The sequence below is a fragment of the Mustela nigripes genome, chromosome 10, assembly GCF_022355385.1.
Source record: "Mustela nigripes isolate SB6536 chromosome 10, MUSNIG.SB6536, whole genome shotgun sequence".
Lineage (NCBI taxonomy): Eukaryota > Metazoa > Chordata > Mammalia > Carnivora > Mustelidae > Mustela > Mustela nigripes.
In genome coordinates, this window is record NC_081566.1 from 27,890,891 (window position 1) to 27,914,668 (window position 23,778).

The 23,778-nt window shown below is 39.5% G+C and overlaps 1 protein-coding gene across 4 annotated transcripts in view; it reads right to left on the minus strand.

The window, feature by feature from the left end:
• Positions 1-20,724, minus strand: part of RABGAP1L (RAB GTPase activating protein 1 like) — a 769,947-nt gene extending 749,223 nt beyond the window's left edge. For 3 of the 4 annotated variants that reach the window (XM_059412861.1, XM_059412863.1, XM_059412862.1), the window contains exon 1: positions 20,516-20,724. The gene's annotated coding sequence lies outside the window, so the exon portion shown is untranslated. The remainder of the gene's footprint in view (positions 1-20,515) is intronic. The other variant, XM_059412860.1, reaches the window with a different exon arrangement.
• Between the last annotated feature and the right edge of the window lie 3,054 nt (positions 20,725-23,778).

Genomic DNA, 23,778 nt, shown 5'->3' on the forward strand with positions numbered 1-23,778 from the left:
CAGTGGAGGCTGTGACTCTCAACCTCAGGGGCATGAGTTCAACCCCCATGTTGGGCATGGAGCCTACTTAAAAACAGAAAAAAAACATATGATATCTAGAGAAAAATTTTATACCACAAATAACTTGTTGGCTGTAAGATAAAAAAGCAAACTTGATAACAAAAAGATTAGACTGTGTCACCACTTTATCCAGGAAATAATCTCAACATCATGAAAACCCGGACAATCAGACATATGTCTCCAGATATAATAAATTATGATCTATACAGCAGCAACTATAAACATGGGTGGCCAAAATGTTTTAATTTAAACAAACCTTTAAATCTAGCTTTTAGGGGTGCCTGGGTGCTCAGTGGGTTAAGCATCTGCCTTCAGCTCAGGTCGTGATCTTAGGGTCCTGGGATCAAGCCCCATACTGGGCTCTCTGTTCAGGAAGAGCCTGCTTTCCACCTCCCACCACGCCTGCTGCTCTGCCTACTTGTGACCTCTCTGTCAAATAAATAAATAAAATCTTTAAGTAAATAAATAAATCTAGCTTTTAGTTTACAGGAAATACAAAAAACAGAAAACAATGAAATAAGCCAGACAAATTCAAAATGTGGAACGTTTTACAGAACTGGCTAGATGTCTGGACACCCATAAGAAGAAAAAGGAGAAAGTGAGGAATTGTGTTACTAAATGCAACTGCATAGTCCTAGATTATGTCTTGATTTGAACAAACCAGCAATAAGAGACATTTTTATGGGCTGAACTATATCCTGCCAAATTTATATGATCAAGCCCTAACCACCCCAAATATCTCAGAATGTGACTGTATTTAGAGGGAGGGCCTTTAAAATGAGGCCATTAGTTAGGCCTTAATCCAATCTGACGAGTCCTTACAGGGAGATACAGAGACCCCAGCATGTACACACAAATCCATGTGTGAAAGACCATGTGAGGACAAAGGGAGAAGGTGGCTACTGATAAGCCAAAAGAGTCCTCAGGAGAAATAAAATCTGCCAACACCTTTACCTTGGACTTCCAGTTTCCAGAACTGTGCGAAAATAAATTGTTTAAGCCACCCAGTCTGTTGGTATTTTGTCACAGTAGCCCTAGTAAAATAATACAGACACTTCTGTTACAAGTAGCAAAATCTTGATATGGGCTAGGTTTTTTTTATGATACTAAGAAACTGTTAGGTGAAAGAATATGAGGATGTGTTATGGTTATGTGAGAAAATGTTCTTATTTTTTAAAGATGCATTTAAATATTTATGTATAAGGGTGCCTGGATGACTCAGTCAGTGAAGTGTCCGACTCTTGATTTCAGCTCAGGTCATGATCTCAGGGTTGTGAGATCAACCCACATGTCAGGTTCAATACTGGGTAAGGAACCTGCTTATGATTCTCTCTCTCCCTCTGCCCCCCCAAAATAAACAAACAAACAAACAAATAAATAAATATTTAGGGATAAAATGAATCAATCTCTGTAATTTGTAGTGTTACACAAAAAAAAGGGATAAAAATAAACATAAAAACTGTTAAATGTAGATGGTTATTTGGTTATTAAGTAAACTACTCCTTCTTATAAATTTGAAATTTTCCATAATGAAAAGTTAAAAATATATCTATATGAAACTGATTTAAAGAGAAATCAGGGGTGCCTGGGTATCAGTTAAGAGCCTGCCTTTGGCTCAGGTCATGATCCTGTAGTCCCTGCATAGAGCCCTGCATCAGGCTCCCCACTCAACAGAGAGTCTGCTTCTCTCTCTGTCCCTCCCCTCCTCACATGCTCTCTCACTCTCTCTCAAATAAATAAAAATCTTTAAAAAAAAAAAATAAAGAGAATAATTGATTGTACAATAGAACAAAGTTTCCCAAAATGAATGCCCACAATTAAGACATTAAGGGACACCTGGGTGGCTCAGTCGGTTACATGGCTGCCTTTGGCTCAGGTCATGATCCCAGGGTCCTGGGATCAAGTCCCATATAGGACTTCTTGCTCAGCACAGTGCCTTCCCCGTCCTGCTGTTCTCCCTGCTTGTGCTCGCTCTCTTGATCTAATAAATAAATAAATAAAATCTTTAAAAAAAAAAAAAAAGGACATTATAATGAGGAACAAAAGGAATACCAAAATACACAAAACTATAATCATAGCTTCAAAAACTATATGTTAACTGTATACTATGTACTAAGTACTGTACACATGGAGGTGAACAAAAGAGATATGGTCCTGCCTAACTGGGTCTATAATCTAACAGAAGAAGGATGTAATAAAGCAAAATTAACAGAAATAAATACAAATAAATAGTAGAAAAATATAGAAATGTGCAAATTTTTAGAAACAGTCTTTTTTTTTTTTTTAAACAAATTACTCTTCCATCTCTAAAAGGGAGCTCCTCAGAATTCTATTCTGGGCCTTTTCTATTCTACTTAGTCCCAATTAGCACTTTTCATTTTTTTTATTAAAGATTTTTTTTTTTTTTTTTATCAGAGAGAGAGGGGGAGAGAGAGCGAGCACAGGCAGACAGAATGGCAGGCAGAGGCAGAGGGAGAAGCAGGCTTCCTGCTGAGCAAGGAACCCGATGTGGGACTCGATCCCAGGACGCTGAGATCATGACCTGAGCCGAAGGCAGCTGCTTAACCAACTGAGCCACCCAGGCGTCCCCCAATTAGCACTTTTCAAACCCAAACATCTCTCAAGTTTTATAACCGTTTGTCAAATTGCCTACAGACATCTACAATATTTACTTTATAGATATTAAACCTTGAGCTCCTATTTTTTTCCCCAAAACTGCATTCTTCCTTTAACCCCTCTTGATAAAAAGGCCCAAGAATCACTTCTCTCACCCCTAAATCTAATATATGACAAAGTCCAATTAATTTTACCTCACAAGAACTTTTTTTTTTTAAGATTTTATTTATTTATTTCACAGACAGAGATCACAAGTAGGCAGAGAGGCACGCAGAGAGAGAGGGGGAAGCAGGCTCCCCGCTGGGCAGAGAGCCCCATGCGGGGCTCGATCCTAGGACCCTGGGACCATGACCTGAGCCGAAGGCAGAGGCTTCAACCCACTGAGCTACCCAGGCGCCCCCTTCACAAGAACTTCTTAAATCTGTTTATCCTCTCCAACTTCACTACTTCCACCTACTTCCCTAACTTGGATTACTGTAATAGTTTTCTAAATTGCCCTCCTGACTCCAGCCTTACTTGTCTCCAAATTCATTCTACCTAAGGTAAACAGGCAACATCAAATATTGTATTTTTATTAATAAGGTTTTTTAAAAATTGCTCTTGTCAAATATTAAAGCATATTTCCTTTAACCATCACTCAAAAGCTAGTCCTGAAATAAAACTAGCCCATAAGAGTAATTTTCCCGGGGCGCCTGGGTGGCTCAGTTGGTTAAGCAGCTGCCTTCGGCTCAGGTCCTGATCTCAGGGTCCTGGGATTGAGCTCCACATTGCACTGAGCTCCCTGCTCAGCAGGAAGCCTGCTTCTCCATCTCCCACTCCCCCACCCCCCCCCCCCCCCCCCCCCTTTGCTTCCCGCCCCCACCGCTAAACAAAAAAAAAAAAAAAAAATAAAAAAAAAAAAAAAAAAAAACAGTAATTCTCCCAGCTAAATAATCCTGGATTTTAAAAAAAAAAAAAAAAGTTACCTGAATTAAAAACAATACTTAGAAATATTTGGGAAGCGCAGTGTCCCAACATTTCCCCGTAACACTCAGCTATCACCAAAATATGTTACACTTAGGCTTGTCAGATAAAACACAGGACATCCAATTAAAATTTCAGGTAAACAGTAGTTTTTAGTGTAACTATCTCCCAAACATCATATGTATTTTTACTTGCTAGATCTGGCAATCCTAATTATACTAACTAAATTATCACAGCAAGCAAAACCTGACTTTATTTATACTTTTTTTCATTATAGAAAAAAGTTATTAAAAGTTTCTTATTATAAGAGGTTAGATTTAGAAAAAAAAATACATTCCATAATCTTACCACACTAATCAATCAGCAATCAGTTCATTCCTCTTTTTCTTACATACTTTAAATGTTATATTCACCTTTCCTTAAATGTTATAGCCATTTCCTTAAGCTAACATAACACCTGTTTTTCTGTCTTTTCCCTTTTTTCTGTTATTTCTTTAGAATATTCTCAGAAATGAAATTACTAAATTGAACATTTATTAAAAGGTTATGAGCAGTCTAAGAATTCTAGATACATATTGCCAAATTACAAACTACCGGCAGTATTTGATATGCCCACTTTACTAAAATCTAACCAGGCTTATGTTATTAGTATTTTTTTAAAAACTGAAATGGGTATAAAATAGTATTTCATTTTGCTTTACTAAGCCTTTCTTTGGTTACTGATAAGATCTAACATTCTGCTACCAGTTGCTTATATTTCCTCTGCTATCAATTATCTGTTCATCTCTGTTACCTATTTTAAAAAAGGGTTTTGTTCTTTACAATAAAGCTTTCGTAACTGAAGAATGAAAGTGCCAATTGCCTAAAGTTCTAGTTACATGGACCAAATGAAAAACTACAGTTTATTTAATGCTATTCATCTTCCAGAAATTACATTTTTATATACTCTCATTTTATATATATACATATATTATCTCACATTTCATTTAAATAACTCTCAGGATTAAAAATAATTAAGCTGACTCAAATTTCCTGATATTTAAATACCATTTCAGTTCAACCTAGCACTGGGATATGCCAAAGAAATTTATCTTAAAAAATTTGACCATGGAGGGACGCCTGGGTGGCTCAGTTGGTTAAGCAGCTGCCTTCGGCTCAGGTCATGATCCCAGCGTCCTGGGATCGAGTCCCACATCGGGCTCCTTGCTCCGCAGGGAGCCTACTTCTCCCTCTGACTCTTCCTTCCACTCTGTCTGCCTGTGCTCGCTCTCACTCACCCTCTCTCTGACAAATAAATAAATAAATAATCTTAAAAAAAAAAAAAATTTTGACCATGGAAACAGAAATCATGTTGCAGATCTGCTCTCTTTAGTAATCCAGATACACCAAGAAACCTGATTTTGCAGTAAGAGTTTACTCTCCAATGCTGTCAGTAATATTGCAAATGTAAATATGCACTACTGGTTTCAACAGTAGTCAGAGTAAGAAAGTAATTAAGTCAGCACAAATTCACCAATGCCATTAGAACAGACCTCCAAGCTCATAAGCTAACAGCTTAAATGGCAGGGATTTCTGAGATAACCCAATTTAATCTCTTGCCTCTCCATCCCCCACCCACTTTGCAAAGGAAGAAAACCAAGGCAAAATGAAGTGAAATAACTTTCAAGAAAGTCTTAAAGCTAATTAAGGTCAAGAATATCTGCTTCATTCTGCCATCAACCAAATTTTATTGAGTGGTTTATTCAGAGCTGTAGAGATACCAAAGTGAAAAAAACAGAGATGCTGGAGTGGCTCAAATATTTGAGCAGCAAACTCTCAATTTCAGCTCAGGTCCTGATCTCAGGGTCATGAGACTAAGCCCTGCACTGAGGCGTCTGTGTCAGGATTCTCTCTCCCTCTGCCCCTTCCTCCTCTCTCAAATAAATAATTTTTTTTAAGTGAAAAAACAGCAAACTCCTTGCTCTCAAAAAGCTCACATGCTACTAGGGGATGGGAAGAAAAGAGTAAATAAGGAAGGAAAGAGGGAGGGAAGGAAGGAAATTTCTAAGACAGGGATAAGTATTCTGAATTCAACTACACAAGGCAATGTGGGAGAACAAGACTAGAACAGGGGACCATTTCATTGGTTGGGTGGTTTGGGAAAGGCTTGGAGAAAATGAAAAAAGAGTTGAGATCTGAATGACAAGAAGACAGGAACAGGAAAATAGAAGGAAACTACATTCTGATTAGAGATGCTCTTCTATCCAAGTATTCATCAAGGTACAAAAGAGCAAAGGGTAAAGGGTGAGAGAAGGGGGGCTGGCAATATTTTCTTTATCAAAACGTGTACCATTTAAGTATAAAAGATATTACAAAAAGATTTAATAATAAATATGGCATAAGCTTGATTTTTCCTAAGGGACAGACATAGCAAAATACTATTATAGAAAAATATCTAAATCATGATGATTTAAATTCACTGCTTAGAAAGATAGATTAACCAACATTTCAATGATCCCATTTACAGTTAACAAAGTAAACATGCTTTAAGATTTATTGGTAATTTTTTAAACCCTTAGAAAATGTTAGTAAAGGAATTAGGACAAGATAATTCTAATAAAGATTTTCAAATAAGATGAAAAAATTAACATTAATCAGAAACTTCCATTTCCAATTTTTCTATTAATTTTTGACACCAGCATATACAACAGCCTAGGACTTTTTTCCCAGCAAAATTATAAACCTTAAATGATGCTGAGGATAATGGGATTGTTATCCCATTGATTGATAATCTGATGGATAATCAGATTGTTTCAGCCAATAATTCTGCTTTTTTTAAAAAAATCAGTTATTGGGGCACTGGGTGGCTTAGTTGGTTAAGCATCTGCCTTGGGCTCAGGTCACAATCCCAGAGCCCCATGTCGGGCTCCCTGCTCAGTGAGGAGCCCGCTTCTCTCTCTCCCTCTACCACTCTCCCTGCTCATTCTCTCTCTCAGTCACTGTCTCAAATAAAATCTTTAATAAGATAAAATAAAATAAAATTTTTTTAAAAATCAGTTATTTTTAATACATGTATATATTACTCTCCCACTACAGTCAAGTTCCTGAAAGACATGGTTTATGCTTCCTACTTCTATATATTCCCCCATAGCACAAGAGTAGAGATATAGAGGGGGGAAAGTATATCATTCCTAGAATGTTTTTAACACATTATCACAAAGGAACAATTCAACAGTCCATAAGCCTTGAATAAATTGGACTCAGCCCAATGAAAAAGAACTCTCTAATCAAGTAAACAGTTTAGTATCCTAAGTATTTCAGTAATTAAGAATACAAATAAAACAAACAAAAAAACACTTATCTGGTTTGTGAGGTTTTAAGCCAGAATATAAATGTTATGTCACATCTGATCAATCTGGTTCCACTCATAAACCTTCATATAAACCCAAAGGCCCTCCCCATCCATATCTCTTATTTCAGGTCAAGAGCACTGGCATAAATTTCTGCCATCATTCCCCAGGTCATCCAATTCTCCCTCCCCCTATCTTTTTTATCTTTATTTATTTTTTAAATGATCTCTATGCCCAACATGGGCTCAAACCCCCGAACATGAGACCAAGAGTTGCATGTTCTACCAAATGAGCCAGGCAGGTACCCCTCCTTCCCAACCCCTGTTTTTTGGTTTGCTGCTGTCAATTAAAGTTACTAAAGGGGAATAAAAGTTACTGAAAGGGTTAAAGTTACTTTTGGCTCAGGTCATCTGGGATCAAGCCCTGAGTTGGGCTCCCAGCTCTACAGGAGTCTGCTTCTCCCTCACCCTGCACCCCTCCTGTTCATGCCATTAGTTCTCACTCAGTCTCACTCTCTCAAATAAATGAATAAAATATAAAAAATAAATAAATAAAGTTACTAAAGGCAAGGAATACTAAGGATTCTGGCTTGCTTAAGAAGGCCAAGAATAGGGCACCTGGATGGCTCTGTGGGTTAAAGCCTCTGCCTTCAGCTCGGGTCATGATCCCAGGGTCCTGGGATCGAGCCCCACATCGGGCTCTCTGCTTCGCGGGGAGCTTGCTTCCTCCTCTCCCTCTGCCTGCCTCTCTGCCTACTTATGATCTCTGTCCATCAAATAAATAAATACAATCTTTAAAAAAAAAAAAAAAGAAGGCCAAGAATACCCACCTAGTAGAGAGCACCTTCTACACACCAAGCACCTATTTTATTTCTTAAATTTCATAAAGTCATGAGCTATTATTACTTTCATTTTACAGATACATAAACCCAGAAGTAAGGTTACTTATCCAAGGTCACACAGCTAATAAGTCTGTCAGATTCGGAATTCTTTACTCCCCAAGAAACAGATCAGTAACAATCCCATCACAAAAAAGCCAAGATAATGGCCACACGAGGCATAACCACCAACACAAGTGAACAAGGCCTGGAAAAGAAACTCTATATTCTTTTCCACCTACTTTAAACCCACTGCCATCATAACAATTACAAGTTTGATAAAAGCGAAGAAACGCTTTTCTGGTTGATAATCCAATTTGGAGACTAATTTACTGTCATCTAGCTCAAAGACTGTATTTTTATATAGTAGTTTTCATTTTAAGAGATTTTCATTAATAAGGTTAGTGATAGATCCAATTCAGCTGGAACACAGTTTTCAAATTCACTTAAAAAGTTCTACTGAAAATCCTAAGTGCCCAATATAGGGAGAAAGGAGAGAACATTTATGAGAATTTAACTGTGTGCCAGGAACTGCGCTGTGTCTCCTCTACATTCCTTAAATTATTCAAGACAAATAACACTAGGGGCACCTGAGTGACTCAGTTGGTTAAATGTCTGACTCAATTTCAGCTCAAGTCAGGATCTCAGGATACTAAAGTGAGATCAAGCCCTGTTTTGGACTCTCTGCTCAGTGTGGAGTCTGCTTATTCCCTCTCCCTCTGCTCCTCACCCCACCTGTGTTCCATCTCTAAAACAAAAATATAATCTTTAAAAAAAAAAAAAAACTATGCAATAAATACTATTATCCCTATTTTACAGATAGAATTCCCCAAAGACACAAAGATTCAAGATTTAAACCAAATTTCAGATCCCTAAACAAAACAGTTTTTGCTCTTAAAAAGCCTATACCATAGTCTAATGCAGAAACGGGTAACGTACAATACAATGTTTTAGTATCACAGCATGGAGGAAAACAGAATGCTCTGAAAGCACATATGAGAGAGTCTACAGTTTCAGTGAAGACTTTCAAGATGATGATGTCTATGCTAAGATCACAAGTACTAGCCATCTAGAACAAAAAGGCAATCTAGTCCACACTCTTCAAAAATACCTGGTATCCAAATGGTCAACGGCCCTAACTCTGATCCATTATATGAGCAAATAATTTCTAACCAATGTTACATAGCAAATACCTTGCTTAATAATGTTTAGTATTACCCATTTGGAATTATTCCTAATAAAATGATAAAAATAAAAAAATAAAATAAAATAAAATAAATAATGTTTAGTATTTTGTAAAATCTGCAGGCCTATGTGTGTCATATATAAGAAGAAAATTAATCTATGGTTATTCAAAACTCTTTGGAAATCAATCATTCTGGATAAGCAATTTGATAACTGAAATAAGAGTTTACCCTCTGGTTTTCATATTACAGTTGGCCTTTGAACAATGCAGGGGGGTTAGGGGTACCGTACCAACCCCCTTGCAGTTGAAAATTCACATATAACTTTTGACTCCCCCAAAACTTACATATTAATAGCTGATTGTTAATAATAATAATAATAATAAGGAAGAAACAACTGATGATTTTAAATAAAAACTGTTAAAATACAAAAAAAAAAAAAAAAGCCTGTTATTGACTGGAAGCCTTACTGGTAACATAAACAACCAAATAGCACATACTTGATATGTTATATGCATTACATACTGTAATTTTACAATGAAAGAAGCTAAAAAAAAGTTATTATGAAAATCACAGGAAGAGAAAATACACTTACAGTACCATACTGTATTTATTAAAAAAAAAAAATCCACGGAGAAGTGGACCTTATCCGTGCAACTCAAAACCACATTTTTCAACACTCTACTGTATTCTATACAAAACCTTTCTACGATAAATACGTTAATGCCTTCATAAATATCTACACAGACTACATAACCTTTTCTTGGTAAGAGAGAATCTGACAAATTTTCATTATTTTCTATACTATTAGAAATATAATTGATACTTTAAAGCTAATTAGGTTATGTAAGGCTGTTTACCTTGTGCTATCTATAGTTTTTAGATTTGGGAATTTTTTTAAGTTTTTCCTATTCTTTACTATTGTCATCTCAGCAATCTCACTGTCCTGTTATCAGTATGTACAGATACCACAGCATCTCACCTCTTCTAAATTGTTCCTCCTAATCTGCTACCACAAGCATTATATTTAAAATAAGTTATCAGTGAGAGCTAAAAACCTTTATTTATAGTTACTTATGAAAATGACATCTACTTAGGGATTTTACAATGATTCAGAGAGATGAGGAGCTGCCTACACTGGGTCTACAAAGTTACTAAGAGTTACAATTTCAGATTTTTGTACCTCTAATTTTTGTACCTCTAGTTAAAATGTCTCTCCTGGGACGCCTGGGTGGCTCAGTTGGTTGAGCAGCTGCCTTTGGCTCAGGTCATGATCCCGGCGTCCTGGGATCGAGTCCCACATCGGGCTCCTTGCTCAGCGGGGAGCCTGCTTCTCCCTCTGCCTCCCATTCTGTCTGCCTGTGCTCGTTCTCTCCCCCTCTGTCTCTCTGATAATTAAATAAAATCTTTTAAAAAAATAAATAAATAAAATGTCTCTCCTGCCTTCTTTCAATTAAACTCAGATAGTTCAGGCAGCCTTCCCTGAAACCCCAGTCCAGGTTACATTACCCTCTGAAGCTTTCCCATACAACACATCCTATCCGGCCCCATCCTTGCTAAACTCCACTCTTCATGTTTCTCCAATATGACTGTCAGCATCATAACAGCCTCTTACCTGTGCTTCTCGAGCACAGAACATATACTCTGCCTTATAAATGTCTGCTGAATAAAACAATGTCAGAGAATGAAACTGAATTTATGGCGATAAAGCCATAACTCTCCATACAATTAAAAACGACCTTTCATACCTGTAACTTTCTTTTGCAAATATACACTCAGGACATCTAAATTTAAGGAAAAATAATATGAAAACTATTATGTATAAGCTTGTCAGATACTATTAAACCTTTTTTACCCACTACACCCTGAAAAACACCTTTTTATCTTGGGAGGGAGAAAATACATAACTGTACTTTTCCCAAGCAACTACATACTTCCATTCAACCTAAGTGCAAAGAATTAACATTTAAAGAACTGTGACTGTTGACGATCCAAGCTAAAACAAAAATTATCTTGGCTGTATCCAGCTATTTCAAGGTGTTAAAAGAAAAGGCGCCCATTACAGGACTCATAGATTCCTGATGTTGCAAGGGTCTTAGAAGTTACCTCATGTTATAATATACTCCTCCTCACTGCAGAAGGAATTCACTTTCCTAGAGATCATCCAATCTACCCCTACATTTCTTCTTTCCTCTTTCATTCACTGACCCACTGGACCCACACTAAATAGGTCTTCCACTATGCAAATAGTAGTCTTTCAAATATCTGTTCAACTTATTTTAGTGATATAGTAATTACAAAGTAATATAGGAGCTTATATATTTCCAAGATTTCTTTGGCTCCTCAAAAATTATCCAGTAAAACGAAAAAACCAGGCACATTTACAGGTGTTTTCTTCGTAAATCTTAATTTTCTTAATTCTCATAACCCTATGAAATAGGCAAGATAAGTATCATCAACCCATTTGAAGAATCACCAATAGAGAGTAGTATTGAGAGTCACTATGAAGCAGATTTAGAAGCAAAGGAGACCTGCCTCTTATGAGTTGGATGATTTTAAGCAAGTTACTGACCTTCTCTATGCCATTTCCTCCTCCACAAACTGCGAATAATAGTATAATAGCTCCTACCCCATAAGATTAAGTAGACAATTGGGCGCCTGGGTGGCTCAGTGGGTTAAGCCGCTGCCTTCGGCTCAGGTCATGATCTCGGGGTCCTGGGATCGAGTCCCGCATCGGGCTCTCTGCTCAGCGGGGAGCCTGCTTCCCTCTCTCTCTCTCTGCCTGCCTCTCCATCTACTTGTGATTTCTCTCTGTCAGGTAAATGAATAAAAAAATCTTAAAAAAAAAAAAAAAGATTAAGTAGACAATGCACAGTACCTCATATAATTAATCCACTAAACAACATCATGTAAAATAAGAAATAGTTTTTTTGGTAAATCACTTTTTCTCTCTGAATTTCACAATAGTACTGGATCAAGAATTAAGGTCCTGGGGCACCTGGGTGGCTCAGTTGGTTAAGCAACTGCCTTCGGCTCAGGTCACAGTCCCCGAGTCCCAGAATCAAGTCCCGCATCAGACTCCCAGCTCCATGGGGAGTCTGTTTATCCCTCTGACATTCTTGCCTATCATGCTCTCTCTCACTGTCTCTTTCTCAAATAAATAAATAAAATCTTTAAAAAAAAAAAAAAAAAAAGAATTAAGGTCCTGTGTTTCACCTACCTTGTACCTTGTCTTCCACAAAACCAAAAAGCATTTTTAGTTATTTGCAGCTTAATGACTATTTTTGTCCATCCCCATCCCCCAGCCCAACCACAATTTTTTAAATCTACTATTATCCTCTTCTAAATGAAATTCTCCAAAGTACAAAAATTGCTAAAGCACTCTATTTTAAAAAGTAAATTCTCAGGGCAACTGGGTGGCTCAGTGGGTTAAGGCCTCTGCCTTCAGCTCAGGTCATGATCTCAGGGTCCTGGGATCAAGCCCCGCATCTCAGAGGGCTCTTGCCTGCTTCCCCCCCTCTCTCTGCCTGCCTCTCTGCCTACTTTTGATCTCTCTCTGTCAAATAAATAAATAAAAATAAAAATTTTTTAAAAAGTAAATTCTCCTCAGTGTAATATAAGATTCTACCACAATTAGCATGCAAACAATGAAATTTATATGTAAAATGGGAAGTACCACACTAACTGCTAAACAAACTGGTTTCTCTAACCTATTATTAAATTAACTTTTAAAAACTTTATCTGATATCTTCAATGGTAGAGACTTCTATTTTACTGTTTGTGAAAACAACTGTTAACTGGAGAAACCTGTTTCACATATCAAAACTATTGACAATGTTGACAAGAAATACAAAACGCATTTTAGAATTAAAAAAAAAAAAAAAAAAACTTAGAGACCTAGACTCATTTGTGAAAAATTAAGCTACATAACACATGCATTAAAATTTTATAGGTTCACTCATATAGGTAAACCGCTAGTCCTAGGATTTGAAAAATAATTATATTCTATAATACTGAAGGGAAAATGGATGGAAGAAAGAAGACATTAACTGAATTACTATTCAGTACCAACCTAATAGGCAGTAATTCATCTTTTCACAAAGACTAGGACAAAGGCATATCAAAACATTAGTCGAAATATGGTCCTTAACAGTAGGGCAAATATGAGATACAGATTTAAAATGAAAGAATACAGTTCATGAGGGAAGAGCTTTCTGGAAATAGTAAATAATTGAGGTCCGATGGCCTCAGATGCTAAAGTAACAAAATTACTAGAAAACAACCTAAGAAACCATATTGTCTGCCAATATATGTACAGGCTCCTGTCAGTGGTTGACTTTTCACTAAACTATAATCTATTCAAAATGTCATACCAGGATAAATTACTCCAGAGAGACTACTCAGGGAAATTCCTGATAACCACTCTAAGAACCATTTGTATTTGTACAATGCTCTTAGCAGAGGGCCTCAAAATGACAAATACATCTTGATATACAGAATAAATATTCTATATGATTTATCAAAAACTAGCATTCTGTCTCTTAAGCCTGCAAAAGTGAAAACCACAGGTTTCTATTTTTTCTAAAAAGAGTATTTGTTATTTGCATCCCCTGTGGTAGAAGCCTGATTTTGAAGCCCTACAATTTTGCTTACTGCTGATAATAAGGGCAGAATATGGGTGTGTATGTGGGGTAGGGTAGAAGTTGAGAAATCCTTCACTGGTACATGAATGTATTCTTTTTTTTTTTTTTTTTTTTTTTTTTTTTTTTTTTTTATTCTACACTTGCCCTTTTAAATGTGCTCCTTTCCTGGAAATTTGGCATACAAAAAAAAAAAAAAAAACCCGTGGGGATTTGCATTATTTCGTATTTGTCACTTCACATGATAGTCTTCAAAGAGTCTGACCACTTCTTCTTAATCATTTGCAGGTAGACTGTATTTTCACCATAAATGTCAACAGCTAGTGGGTGGTATTCATGTGTATACATACATAATACACATTTATGTATATGTGTATATTTGTAGACAAAATATCAATTAAAAACATCAATATCACAGTTAGGACCACAAAAAATGCTGGTAGAAAATTTGGAAGGATTTTAATTAACCCTATTTGGGAAGTTTAACACATCTCAAAAAAGGAAAAACAGAAAACAAAACAAAAAACAACAACAACCAAAAAAAAAACCCAATGCCCTGTGCTGACACGATTAGCTACTCCATTGAGCTGGCATGAGGTATCTGCAGCCTGCTGCATCTGAACCCTTATCATACTACTTGGGGCGTGCTATCCTGTGGAGCAGTTCATACGAAACTGCTGAAAACCTCTAAAATGATAGGATGACATATTTTACATATCAGAAGCTTAAATAAATGAGGAAAACAGTATGGCAACGAAATAATTTGTTATTTATTTTGGAACAAAAGCTCATCCCAAAAATTCTTTGTCAACCATCCAGAAGTAGCCAGCTTTTACCAACCAAGCATTTATTTACTATAGTGACTGCATCACTATAGATTACCAAAATTTTCCACATGCTTCTAACAGTCTCTGTATGTGTTGTTACCTGGGCAACGCTCTAAAAGGGCTTTTATCTTTTCAGATCTGGGAGGTCAAAATGAAGTAAAACTTCTTCAAATTAACTGTGTGCCATTTTAATTAGAAGCAGTAAGTGTGAAATCATCAGAAAACAAGACCTTGAGAACCACAGTCAATTTGACTAACAGACACACCTTACTGTCACTCATCTTCATTTCTAACTACCTAATTCACCTGTGGAACAAGGGATGCTCCATCCAGGACTTCAAAACATCCTCAGTCATACAGGCTGTCAAATCCATAAAGGCTGAAATTCAAGGAACTTCTTTGAGTAGAAAAATAATCAACCCCTCACATCTGGTCGTGGTATGAAATGCCCTGCCTTGCTGCCCTAAATTCTGAAAGCTAGTCAGCTCAGCCACGGCTCTGTAAAGACCGCCCTTCTGCCAAACCAGATCTGCCTTCAAGAATTTAGATCCAGTCATTTAGAAATCACATTTTGGAAGGCACTTTGAAAATACTTTCAAAACTCCTTCCTCCTCTACTATAGCCATTTGATGCTATCTATCTGGCGAACAAAAAATAATGGTATCCCCTTACAAAGAAAATATTTTCCCTTACTTTCCAACAATTTTAAGATTGATCAAACTTGAGGTTGCTTCCCTAACGCTGATAATTTTTCCCTTCAGCTTTCACACTAAGGATATTCAAGTGCTCTCTGGGTCATATTCTAATCAAGAACATAGCATACAAACCTTCTCTAATGTTAAGAAGTACTAGATGATGCCAGAGTCAAAAATGAAAGATAAATTGAAAACCAGAAAGGAAAACTGGCATTCAAGGCTCTTCACCATCAAGCGCTGACTCTTTCTTGCTTAGCCCTTTCCCTCTTTGCCTCTGATCACCCTAGCCCGAGGCTCAGAAAGGCCTTTCTTTACATACTATTTGTCCTATTTCCACTTGTCCAAATCCTACCTATTCCTCAAAGCATGGCTTAAATGTCACCTCTTCCCTTATCCTTAAAACTAAAAGAGATTGCTCCCTCCTCTCTCTAAACCCTCACACTGCCTTATCTTTATTTGTCTACCACACTTACTTTCTACCAAATAGTATCTTTCTTTCCACATTTAATCCCCACATAAACATAAAAGGCCCGAGGGTCAAAGTCTACGCCTTCCTCAACCCTATTCAAACTGCTTAATACAATGTCTGACACATATTAAGAACTTCAACTGAGCTACATGAATGACTTGAGTTAGGAGAAAAGTCCACTAGAAACAACTCCAGATCACTAGAATTCTGGAGACCCGACTTTGGTAAAAACTAGCTGTATCACCTCCAACTTCAACCTTTCAGAATGGTCATCTGCAAAGAAAAGAGGATGGACTAAACCCTTTTTTAATTATAAGCTGTTGTCTAGCATTAGCTGGCTATAAAATCAATTTGGGGGACAAAACTCAGCATTTTTTTAATGAAATCAGGTGGACTAGAAATATCTATGTGTACTGTAGGCAGCAGTGTGCTGAAAATGTTCAACAACTGGCTGTACAAAGGGAAGAAAAAAGGCCCTAAACTATACCATTTGCTGATTTCCCTGGTATAAATACCCTCATGCCATGGCCAGCTTCAAGCTACCAGCACGATGGCAATGAACATGGAGCTGAGTGGGAAGAGGGAAGCACACTGCTTCTGCAAGGCCACATGATGAGCCAGTTCCAGCAAGGTCCTGAAAAGATAAGTATCGTTTTGCCAAACTTTGCATGCCTGCACTTGAGTGTGGGGGGAGGAGGGGTTGAATCAAGGTATAAAATGTGTTTCTTACTGTAAGTCACAGTCAAAACAATTTAATAAATGTTCAGCTAAACAATCTCCTAGTCTCTTTCATGTGTCCTACCAACACAATATATCTTATTCTTGGTTACATATGTAATTTATTTTCCACCACAATTTATTGCTCTTCAAAAATAAAAGTTACAGCGGCGCCTGGGTGGCTCAGTGGGTTAAGCCTCTGCCTTCCACTCAGGTCGTGATCTTAAGGTCCTGGGATCGAGCCTCGAGCCTCGCACTGGGCTGCTCTGCTTACTTGTGATCTCTCTTTGTGTCAAATAAATAAAAAGAAACCTTAAAAAAAAAAAAGAGTTACAGAGATACCTATTGATACACCAGAAGGCAACTTACAGGGAGTGGAAATTTGGCTTAGGAAGTATCAGAAAAGGGCCAAGGTTCTCAGCCTTTGTTCAGCCTCACACATCTGAGGGACATAACACACTCCTACTAGTAGCAAGTGGCTCACTTAGCAAAGAGTTGGGAGGACAAGGGAAGAGGAAGAGGAAATATATAGTATTTAAAAAATCCAAGTAACTGTGACATTTGTGCCCATGCCCCCACTTCACCGAGAACTCGGGTACAGAGAAAAACAGTACTGTAAAAAAGTCAATTTCTGTATCTGATGTTTCCCAGCCAATTTCTCCAGCAATTAGCCTGCATCCCCAAACAAGATCTCCATTACTAAGAATTCTCTACTAGAATTAAGTTTCTGCCATGGACTAGAGACATGTACTTGTTGAATTTAGAATAAGCAAGGGAAAAAAACAGCCCAGCCAACAGTTGTTAGACTTGACATTCTGGGAAAATCAGGCTTTTACTGGGGAAAAAAAAAAAAAACCTTTCTTACCTCTTATTTAAGCTTACTAAACCGGGTAAGGAGAGACGTTTCTTGAATATATTTTTGGCTGTTCTATGTCTATCACAACAACACAGTCTGTAACCAGATTTTTCAGAAGTGTTTATAAAAAAATTGTGTTTTCTATTTTTAAAGCTATTTAGAAAACAAGAAGGCTCAGAATTTCAGATAGACTACTAATTGTAGCCCACATCTAACTCCAAATCAACTAAGTATATGCCTAGAAGTTTCCAAGGAAAATCCCCAAAAATTACACCAAAAAATACCAAAAGATGATAAAAAGGAGTCAGCATGAACACAAACTTCTATACTCAAACTAATTCTGGCATCCTAGCTATTGAATGAGTGCAATATGGAAAAGGAATGAAATATGAAAAGGTAAATGTTGAGATACAAATTCTGCTAAATTCCATTAAGTCTTCCTTATTAGGGGTCCACTGAGGTTCACGTACTTATACCCAATACAAATATTAACCATAAACTGAAAATTAATTACCACTCTGAAAAGCCACGAGTCAAGTCAAGCAATGTCTTCCTCCATGTTCACAATATTTAACCTCTCCTCTAAAATATGAGTGAGTTTTATCATAACTCAGTTTCAAGTCTGCACTTTCTCTGCCTCTACTTTATTGGTGCCACATGTCACAAGACTATCTCCATAAGAAGTTCCTGAGCTATCTTTGCAGTACCAGAGGCTCATATAGCCTTGTGCTTGCTACTGGTCACACTCAGACCCAGTGGCTGAGCCACTTATACAAGGCAAGAACTACACAGAGGTAGCAACTCATTAAAACTTGTGAGACAGAACAGAACAAAACAAAACAAAAAAAGCTCTGAGCCTGAGAATACTATAGACTAAAGCATCTACTCCATTCTCTAAACACCCTCTTTCCAGCCATAATCATCCCTCTTCAAGACAATGGTAGGATGGAATGCAGACCCAGTTCTACACCCCCAATGCAACAATTTTTTTCTACTTAGCTACTATGCTCTTTAAAGTTCATCTCTTGAAGCTTGGCTATCTCCCACTCATAATATTTTTTCTTGGCACAACAAAATTCCTTCTTTTAACTACTCCATTAAGCATGGATAAAAGGACTTCCAGCTTTAATGCTGTATCATCTGAGTTCAAATAAATGTACAGTAACTGAACAAGTTGAAATCTGGGTTAAAGCAAAGAAAAAAATTTTAATTATAACTTTTTAGAAGTCAAATTGTACACTGGTGAGTAAACATGAAAACTTCAGTTTCATATTTCTTATAAAATTCTGTCATTCAAAGTAAAACAGCATAAAAACTACTAGAGTGAGGGGTGCCTGGACAGCTCAGTCATTAAGCCTCTGCCTTGGGCTCCAGTCATGATCCCACAGTCGTGGGATCGAGCCCCACATCGGGCTCCCTGCTCTGCAAGAAACCTGCCTCTCCCTCTCCCCTGCTTGTATTCCTTCTCCCCCTGTCTCTCTCTCTCAAATAAATAAATAAAATCTTTAAAAAAAAATGCTAGTGAAAAGACAATTATCTTAATCATGAAACATTAAAAAAAGGAACAAAAACTCACAGAATATCAAAACTATAATAAAGTTCCTATCAAATAACTCAGGCCAAAAACAAAACAAACTTCATACATGTATTGTCACACCTTCTCATGCTGGGTGGTGTGGTGTATTCACCATGTGTCCCAATACCACTGGGATCTACTACCTTGTTTCCAGCTTTCTAAAATACAGTGTAGGCTATATAATATGTTCACATATAAGCACTACCCAACTACACCCACTTCTCCCCAGATGACTTATTAATATATCCTATCAGAGCACACTTTGAACTGATTTAATATAGACCCTGAGATTCTCTCCCAGTCTCAACTAACTCACCAAGCAGGTGAGCATTTAAATACAAATGGATCAAATTCACCTGGTCCTTCTCCCCTGCAATTTCGTTGTCAGTTTCCTATGGGACTCTACTGAGATAATGAATCACAGGCCAGTTTTCCAGCTCTAGCTGCCTGTGGACCAATATTTTCCACGGACAAAATCCACTTCCAATCTGACCACAAGCAAACTTCATTTTTGTAGTTTCTGACATCATCGTATTGGATATTCTACAGAAGTACAGCAAAAGCTAAATATAAACACTACTAGAAGAAAAGTCAGAGCGTTTTCATGAATTTGTGTTTTCAGAACTGCAAACAAGCATCTATCTATTTCCCACCAAGTAGAAGAAAATTTAAATGTATTAGAAATCCCTAAACCTTCCCGTACCAAAAATGCAGGCCTTGGAATCAGTTTCCAGTCAGCGCTGAAATCTCTCAAGCAAGCAAAAGTTCTCCTTACCATTAATTAGTATAATGAGGTTGGCGTTTCTCCTCACTTCCAAGAAACCTTCAACTCTGCAAGTGACCACCTACATTTTGGTAAAATCTCTAAGATAATCCTGAGAGGTACAAGGAGAGTACACAATTACCTGCACACACTGCCCTGAAATCAGAAATAAACCCTGTCAGTCCAGTCCCCCACCACCCAGCCACCTTCCGGGGCCTGGGGGCCCCTTTCCACACGCTGACGCACCGCCCAGCCCTGCACCGCTGGCGACCAGTGCAAAGTACTACCCCAGTCTCAGAAACTTTGACTCAGTTATCAGGACACTGAGCACCCACACCTGATAGAGGACTGTCGTGGCCAGTCAAGTCCGAAGCGGGGCATTCCTTGCAGGTAGAGATCTGCCCCGGACGCAGCCCATCCCAAACTGCAAAACCACAACCATCAACAGCAAGAGCGGAGCAAAGTGCCGGGCGGAGGCAGGGGGAGCGCGAGGGCGAGACGCGGTCACGAAGAGAAGCCTGAGTGTGGGTTTAAAAAATATATATATCCTAACCACAAGCCCCCCGGACTCAGGACTGCTGAGACCGCGAGCCCGGCAGCAAGCAAGGCGCAGCGGCGGAGGTGGCGGCAATGTCAGGAGGGCACAGCTGGGGGCGAGCGCCCAAGTCCCCACCCCGCCCCCAGGTGAGGGGCGCCCCGACTCCGCCCGCCCGCCCGGGCCAGGAAGAGAGACCAGCAGGCAGAGCCGTGGGGTCCAGGAAGCGACCGACAGTCCCGAAGCCCCCGTGCCCTCCTCCCCGCCGTGCTCTCGCATCCAGTCCTCGGCCCGGCCCCCAAATCGACCCTCCCCCGGCTCAGCCCCGGCGCCAACACCCCCGGCCCGGCCCGTGGCTTCTGGCCGCCCGGCCGCCCGCCGGCCCCTCGGAGGCCGCCCTCGCCTCACCTCCTCACGTCTCCGCGGACAGGGCCGGACCAACTCTGCCGGGCTCCCGCGTCTCACCCGCCGCCCCGCGCTCTGCGGCCGGGCCCGTCCCGTTCACTCCGCGGCCGCCAGAGCCCTGGGAGGGCGGAGGGAGCAAGGCGGAGGGAGTGGAGAAGGGGGGGAGAGGAGGACCGCCCGGCAGGAAGCGGCGAGGGAGGGGGCGGGCCGAGGAGGAGGTGGGTCGGGAGCGCGCGCGTCCGGGCCCCTCGGCGCGGCGTGCGCGCTCCTGAGTGCGGAGGCGCCTTCTCTGCCCTCGGGGGCGGCGCGCACGCGCGTACACGTCCCCCCCTGGCGGTGGCTGGGGTGGGAGACCGGGGGATGGGGACCGGGGAGTGAGGACCAGGCAGAACTCGGGTTGTCAGAGTGGGGACCCAGGGAAGGGTGGTAGACGGTCGCCGTTCCTCAGAACCTTCCGGAGGGGTAACCGAGCCGGTGGGGCCAGCGAGTTCGGGCTCGCTGAGGGGCGTCCCCAAGCCCAGGGCGGGGTGGGCTGACGGGCCTGCCCAGAGGTCAGAGTTGATAGATAGCTCTAAATTTGGGGCGATTATGTTCCTGCTCATAAACCGGTTTACATAATCTCATTCTTAATGCCAAGTAATCCTCAAGAGAGTCACCGTAAAGAATACTAACTTTTCTCGCCAGTTACTGGTAGGTGCCTCTTTCGAAAGTGCGTGCTGGTCAAGCGCTCCCTTGCTTGTTGGTTCTGTGGGAGATTGAAGACGGAAAACACCTGCTACGTATTTATATTAAGAAAACTCGGGGCACCTGGGTGGCTCAGTGGGTTAAAGCCTCTGCCTTCAGCTCGGGTCATGATCTCAGGGTCCTGGGATCAAGCCCCACATTGGGCTCCCTGTTCGGCGGGGAGCCTGCTTCCCCTTCTCTCTCTGCCTACCTGTGATCTCTGTCTGTCAAATAAATAAATAAATAAAAACTCAAATCACTCCGTCCTTTGGGGTAGTTAATTGGGAGTACAAATTAATAGAGATAAACCAACTCTTTTTCCTTTACAAATATTGTATATTGATCCTTGAACTGTCAGTATCTTCCTTCATAGAGCCGGCAGCCAGAAATGAACTGTAAATTTTCTTAATTTCCATAGCACTTTGTTTCTATAGGTTTGAGGCACCGAATATATTCAAAAATCTGTGCGATATTTTCTCTCCTAGAGAATCCTTGAGGACCTGACTTCATTCATTTTTGTATCTTCCACAATGCCTAGCATAGAACCTGACTCGTAGAAAGTACTCCATGCATGTAACTGTATGAATAAATGAATATAGTGCGTTAAGAGTTAAGTGTATGTCCAATGATTTAAGCTCTAGAATGAATTCTTTAGTTTAAAATCCTCCCTTCTGCCCCACTTCAGTTCCCCTGCACTCATTTCCCCAACTAGATCTAAAAACTACCCTGAGAAATCCGGCATTAGTCCAGAGAGCCCTCTCTCTCTCTCTCTTTTTTTCTTTTTCCTGATTTAAATGTCCGGAGATGCTGGGACATATCAGGAGTGTTGCAACTATCTTGTGTTTCCCCTATCTTCTGGGCTCCTTCCCTGAAGGTCCTCCAACTTCTGTATTCCAAGGGTCTACCTACCTTTAGGACTGACTCAATAAATGTCTGAATTTTGATGTTTAATAAAATTAGGGTTGGAATAACTCAAATTATCTGTAGCTATTAATACACCAACAAGTACCTATTCATAAATAAGCTGCCAAGTACTGAGTCTCTACTAAATAAACTACTAGAAAAGTTACACTGGGCACCATAAGGAAAACCAACAGATGAAAAAGATGTAAGTTTCTGCCTTCCGGTATCTTTTGACTGGAGAGAAGCTATTTGGCAAAAAGAGCAAACTCTGTCGGGCAGCCACAGGTTACATCTCTAATCACCAGGGGTCATTGTGTAAAACTGGACTGTTCCTCACAATAGAACTTAGATAAAAAAATGTCACAAGAGAACCTAGATAAGAGATAAGTCCCAAGAGAACCTAGATAAGAGACAGTGAAGGTGATTTGGTGCAAACTTACCCTCATTCTCTGGAAAACAATTCTAAGTACATGCCAAAGATTTAATAACAAAGCATTGTTCGTATAATGTGCACTGCTCACTTCTCTTTCCATGATGACTTCTTTTGCAATAAGCATATGCTAGCAGGCCTAATCCTTGAAAGGACTGAAAGCTCTCACGTTGGAGAAAGTTATAAAGTATTCTAGCATGGCTCATAACATGACAGAAACTGGTGGCCTACGTCCAGATCTAACTCACAAACATGTTTTGTTTGGCCTGCATGGTGTTTAAACAAATTAGCCAAAGTTAAAATTTAAAGCCAGAAGATTTCAAATGCATTCCGGTTTCTCTCTTTAAAAGGCAAATAGGGGTCACCTGTGTGGCTCAATCAGTTAAGTGTCTGCCATCACCTCAAGTCCTAATCCCGTGATCCCAAAACTGAGCCCCTCTATCTCAGGTTGTATGCTCAGCTCCCTGCTCTTTAAAAACTGGAGATTTGGTAACAGTGGACCTTCATTTTCAGGTGGCGACAATCAGCCGCCTATAAGACATTCATTCTCTCCATTCTCAAAGTTTCTGTATTCCCTATTTTACCCTACCTTGTTTCCCTCATGTGGGTCTGCATCTCCCAATTTAAAATTTCATAATATAAAAATCAGGAAACATGGGGAGGGGTGGGGGGGGTTGGGAGCGCCTGGTGGTGGGTATTAAGGAGGGTATGTATTGCGTGGAGCACTGGGTGTGGTGCATAAACAATGCATCTTGGAACACTGAAAATTTAAAAAAAAAAAAAAAAGATTCCCAGAAAGCCCTGAAAATACGGGAACCTTTAGGTTGGTATGGACACCTAAAAGGCAAGAGTCATGTTGAATTCATCTTTGTTTCCCTGGTGCCTATGTCGGCTGGAGTGGTGGATAAGGAAATCAATTAGTAAATATTTTATACATTAAAAAAAAAAAACAGGAAACGAGATACACATTGAACAAAATGGAAGAGTTTAAATCACAGTATTTAATGGTGTGAAATATTATATTTCTCTTATAATGGGCATTATTAGCTGACTCCCCAGCATGCATTTCTAACCCTCTGCAATTGTGAGGCAGCTAATGATTTGAACAGAAAAGGCTCAGCTCCAGAGGTGTAGGCCTTAATGGATGTCCATAACCAGCCTAATCTGGTCTCCACCTAACTCTCAGTGTTCAAGGATCTAATGCAGATCT